This window comes from Saimiri boliviensis, chromosome 11, assembly GCF_048565385.1.
Source record: "Saimiri boliviensis isolate mSaiBol1 chromosome 11, mSaiBol1.pri, whole genome shotgun sequence".
Taxonomy (NCBI): domain Eukaryota; kingdom Metazoa; phylum Chordata; class Mammalia; order Primates; family Cebidae; genus Saimiri; species Saimiri boliviensis.
The window spans coordinates 30,140,984-30,146,983 of record NC_133459.1 but is presented as its reverse complement, the minus strand read 5'-3'; positions in this window follow the sequence as shown (position 1 = coordinate 30,146,983).

Below are 6,000 nucleotides of genomic sequence, written 5' to 3'. Positions count from 1 at the left end.
TAGCTGGGACTACAAGTGCACACCACTGCACCCGGCTCAAACTACCCATCCTTGAGCACTGATTAGGTTTTTGTACTTTTTACTATTATGAACAGAGCTGCAATGTCTACTTGTGCACATGGGTGAGTTTTCTCTGCTATAAACATTTATCAGTGGAATTGCTGACTCATAGATGTGCTCATCTTAAAATTTCCCAGATATATTGCCATATTTCTTTTCAAAATAAGAGCACTAGATATATATGAATTCCTGTTTTCCCAGAATATCCTTCAAATTTCTCTGTCTTTACCCATTTTTGTCTGTTTGATATCATTTACTGAGAAAGGCATGTCTAAATTTCCCATTCGAACTGTAGATTTGTCGACTTCTCCTTGCGCATCTGTCCATTTTTGCTCTGTGTAACTTATCACCAGGGTAAGTGGGAGTTCATGCGGATGAAGCAAAATTCATGAACTCATGGATGCCCAGAGATCACAAAGAAGCCTATACAATTAGGGAGATGAACTTTGCTGGTTTGCTGAAGACAGATGGGTTTCCCAGGATGGGGACTTTCAGCGCTAAAACAAAGGAATGACAGATTCTAACACTTTCATGAATGACCCACAGAAGTGGGATGCAGGGGAGGGACCCTGCTTTGGGGCCTCCCCAGCATCCATCCTCCACGTCATCTTTTCTTCTCATACCAGAATTTTCCAGCCATTAGAAGTTGGGTAACACTGATCCCACCTCTGGGTGAGCTGCTGACAAACGACTTATATTCTTGACCTGCGGACCACAGGCAGAATTCAAGGGGTTCCATGAACTCATATAGTAACGTAATTGCATCTTTATTTTCACCAGGCTCCCACTGAAATTTGTCATGTTCTTTTATTATGAATACAGGAAGCACACCACAGTCCCATTAGCAATACATGTGTGTTTGTGACCTAGTGGAAATCACGGATATCCATATTACATGACAGTTGTTGCCGACATCTGAAAAGTAAGGTAATTATTACATTTGCTGCCGCATACAGGTGATCAAAGTCTTTTCAACTGATGTGCCTGCAACATTGCAAGCCAATATCAGACAACTCTTTGCCACACGACAATGATGTCTCATATTCTCACATTGGTGACCCAGACATATTAATTGCTTTCCAGGATCCCCTATTCACATTAGTTATCAGTCAGGGGAAGGAGGTAAGTCAAAGAGCACTTCACAGTTTAACACTCTCATTAAACCTTAGCAACAACCACCCTCACTGATGTGTCATTTTAAAATAAAATCAAAACCTTGTATTTCCCATATTTATAATAGATTCTCTTAAGAAATGAATAATTTAAAAATGTATATTACTCTATTGGAAGTTTGTTTATTCATTATTTCGGTAGCTATATTTTAATATAATTTGTTTCCTCTGTGATTTTTTTCTGAGACAGTCTCTCTCTGTTGCCCAGGCTGGAGTGCAGTGGCATGATCTTGGCTCACCGCAACCTCCACCTCCTGGGTTCAAGCAATTCTTCTGCTTCAGCCTCCCAAGTAGCTGGAACTATAGGTATGTGCCACCATGCTTGGCTAATTTTTGTATTTTTGATAGAGACAAGGTTTTGCCATGTTGGCCAGGCTGGTCTTGAACTCCTGGCCTCAAGTGATTCACCCACCTCAGCCTCCCAAAGTGCTGGGATTACGGGCATGAGCCACCATGCCCAGCCTCCTCTGTGGCCTTATACATTTTACATTTTACTTTGTGCATTTAAAAACACTCTGAGGTCAGGTGTGATGGCTCACACCTGTAATCCCAATACTTTGAGAGGCCAAGATGGGAGGATCACTTGAGGCCAGAGGTTCAAGACCAGCCTGGGCAATATAGTGAGAACCCATCCTAAAAATAACAATAATAAATTTTAATTTAACTTAATTCAAAAATAAAAACACTCTGAGAAGGGCTTCCCCCACTGGTCAGAGGCCTATGGCACAGAAAAGATAAAGAATCACTGGCTAGCTCTATCCCCCAGCTTGTTTTATTTTTATTATTTTTATTTTATTATTTCTTATTTTATTCTGTTTTGTTTCTATTTCATAGTGTTTCTCATCTTTTAATATACTATATAGTTTACATTTTAAAATGATCTGTGCATCTTTACTAGAAAAATGAAATAAATGAAAACAGAAATTTTGGTCTGTCTTGTTCACTGTCATACTCCCTAGGACATGAGCAAATGATTCTGAGGCCCCCCCAACCATGTGGAACTCTAAGTCAAATTAAACATTTTGTTGTTCCCAGTTTCCAGTGTGTCTTTATCAGCAGCATGAAAACGAACTAATACAGTAAATTGGTACCAGTAGAGTGGGGTGTTGCTGAAAAGACATCCGAAAATGTGGAAGCAACTTTGGAACTGGGTAACAGGCAGAGGTTGGAACAGTTTTGAGAGCTCAGAAGACAGGAAAATGTGGGAACATTTGGAACTTCCCAGAGACTTGTTGAATGGTTTTGCCCAAAATGCTGATAGCGATATGGACAATAAAATCCATGCTGAGAGGCCGGGCACGGTGGCTCAAGCCTGTAATCCCAGCACTTTGGGAGGCTGAGGCAGGTGGATCACGAGATCAAGAGATCGAGACCATCCTGGTCAACATGGTGAAACCCCGTCTCTACTAAAAATACAAAAAAGTAGCTGGGCATGGTGGCGCGTGCCTGTAATCCCAGCTACTCAGGAGGCTGAGGCAGGAGAATTGCCTGAACCCAGGAGGCGGAGGTTGCGGTGAGCCGAGATCGCACCATTGCACTCCAGCCTGGGGAACAAGAGCGAAACTCCGTCTCAAAAAAAAAAAAAAAAAAATCCAAGCTGAGGTAATCTCAGATGGAGATGAAAAACTTGTTGGGAACTAGAGTAAAGGTGACTTTACTATGTTTTGACAAAAAGACTGGTGGTATTTTTCGCCTGCCCCAGAGATTTGTGGAACCTTGAACTTGAGAAAGACGATTTAGGCTATCTGGCAGAAAACACTTCTAAGGAGCAAAGCATTAAAGAGGTAACTTGGGTACTGTTAAAAGCATTCAGTTTTATAAGGGGAGTAGTTTGGAAAATGTGCAGCCTGACTATGCAATAGAAAAGAAAAACCCATTTTCTAGGGAGAAATTCAAGCTGGCTGCAAAAATTTGCATAAGTAGCAAGGAGCATAATGTTAATTCCTAAGACCTCGGGGAAAATGTCTCTAGGGCCATGTCAGAGACATTTCATGGCCACCCCTCCCAACACAGGCCTAGAGGCCCAAGAGGAAAAAAAGTGGTTTTGTAGGCCAGGCCCAGGGTCCTCGTGCTGTGTGCAGCCTAGGGACTTGGTGCCCTGTGTCCCAGCCACTCCAGCCATGGGTGAAAGGGGACAATGTAGAGCTTAGACTGTGGCTTCAGAGGGTGGAAACCCCGAGTCTTGGCAGCTTCCACGTGGTGTTGAGCCTGCAGGTGCACAGAAGTCAAAAAAATTGAGGTTTGGTGGCTCATGCCTGTAATCCCAGCACTTTGGGAGGCTGAAGTGGGTGGATCACTTGAGGCCAGGAGTTCAAGACCAGCTTGGCCAACATGGCAAAACCCTGCAGTGAGCTGTGATTGTGCCACTGTGCCCTGAGCAGCAGAGTGAGACCCTGCCGGCATCCCCACACACAAAAAATTGAGGTTTGGGAATCTCTGCCTAGATTTCAGATGATGTAAGGAAATGCCTGGATGTCCAGGCAAAAGTTTGCTTGAGGGGCAGGGCTCTCACAGAAAACCTCTGCTAGGGCAGTGGGGAAGGGAAATTTGGGGTTGGAGTCCCCATACAGAGTCCCTACTGAGACATTGCCCAGTGGAGCTGTGAGAAAAGGGCCACCGTCCTCCAGACCCCAGAATGGTAGATCCACCAACAGCTTGCACCGCATGGTGGAAAAGCTGCAGACACTCAACACCAGCCCATGAAAGCAGCTGGGAGGGAGCCTGTACCCTGCAAAGCCATGGAGCCTGAGCTGCCCAAGACCATGGGAACCCACCTCTTGCAGCAGTATGACCTGGATGTGAGACCTAGAGTCAAAAGAGATTATTTTGGAGCTTTACAATTTAACTGCACTCCCTGGATTTCCAACTTGCACGGGCCCTGTAACACCTTTATTTTGGCCAATTTCTCACATCTGAAACAGCTGTCTTCACCCAATACCTGTACTCCCATTGTGTCTAGGAAGTAACTAGCTTGTTTTTTTGTTTTACAGGCGCATAGGCAGAAGGGACTTGCCTTGTCTCAGATGAGACTTTGGACCATGGACTTTTGGGTTAATTCTGAAGTGAGTTAAGACTTTGGGGGACCGTTGGGAAGGCATGATTGATTTTAAAATGTGAGGACATGAGATTTGGAGGGGCCAGGGGTGGAATGATATGGTTTGGCTGTGACCCTACCCAAATCTCAACTTGAATTGCATCTCCCAGAATTCTCATGTGTTTTGAGAGGGATTCAGGGGGGTAATATAATCATGGCAGCCAGTCTCTCCCATGCTATTCTTGTGATATGAGTAAGTCCCACAAGAGCTGATGGATTTATCAGGGTTTCTGCTTTTGCTTCTTCCTCATTTTTCTCTTGCCACCACCATATAAGACATACCTTTTCCCACCCTGCATGATTCTGAAGCTTCCCCAGCCACATAGAACTGTGTAAGTCCAATTAATTCTCTTTTTGTTCCCAGTTTCAGATGTGTCTTTATCAGCAGCATGAAAATAAACTAATATAGCAGTGCTAAGATAAAAGTTCATAGCCCTAAATGCCTACATCAAAAAGCCTGAAAAAGCACAAATAGACAATCTGGGGTCACGCCTCAAAGAAGGAGAGAAACAAGAACAAACCAAACCCAAATCCAGCAGAAGAAAGGAAATAATCAAGATCAGAGCAGAACTAAATGAAATTGAAACAATAACAACAACAAAATACAAAAGGTAAATGAAACAAAAAGCTGGTTCTTTGAAAAGATACATACAATTGATAGACCATTAGCAAGATTAGTCAAGAAAAAAAGAGAGAAAATCCAAGTAAGCTCAATTAGAAACAAAATGAGAGATACCACAACCAACACCACAGAAACACAAAAGATCATTCAGGGCTACTATTAACACCTTTATACACATAAACTAGAAAATCTAGCGGGGATGGATAAATTCCTGGAAAGATACAACCCTCCTAGCTTAAAGCAGAAAGAACTAGATACTCTGAACAGACCAATAACAAGCAACAGGATTGAAATGGTAATAAAAAGTTACCTACAGAAAAAAGTCCAGGACCAGATGGATTCACAGCTGAATTCTACCAGACTTTCAAAGAATTGGTACCAATCTTATTGACACTATTCCACAAGATAGAGAAAGAGGGAATCCTCCTTAAATCACTCTATGAAGCCAGCATCACCCTAATACTAAAACCAGGGAAGGACACTACTGCCACCCTCATCCAGGCCACCAACATCTCCACCTGGACTGCCAATATTCTCCTACACATTCCCCTGGATCCACTCTGCCACCGATCCATTGTCCACAATGTATCCAGAGTGAGTATTTCTGAAGGAAAATCTGATCCTTGTTCAAAACCCTTCAATAACCTCAACAGAGCCCAGACACAGTAATACATACAGACCACCTGATCTATGACAGTTCCCCTGTGGGAGGGAAGGGATTGTCTTTTCAACAAGTAGTGTTGGGTCGGTTGGATTTCCACATGGACAAATATGAACTGTGACTTCTACTTCTTCACACTATAACAAGAAGTAATGAGATGGAACGTAATCATGTCCCTAAATGTAAACAGCAAAACAGTGAAGATTCCAGAAAAAAAACAATAATAATATCTGAACTTGGAGGGAGACAAAATTTTCTTAATAAGGGTAAAATAAGCCTTGTAAAAGGTTTAAAAATTAGACTTCGTTAAATTAAAAATCACTGTTCATCAGAAGACAACATTAAAAGGGTAAAAGGACAAGACAGAGACGAGGAGAAGATATCTGCAAAA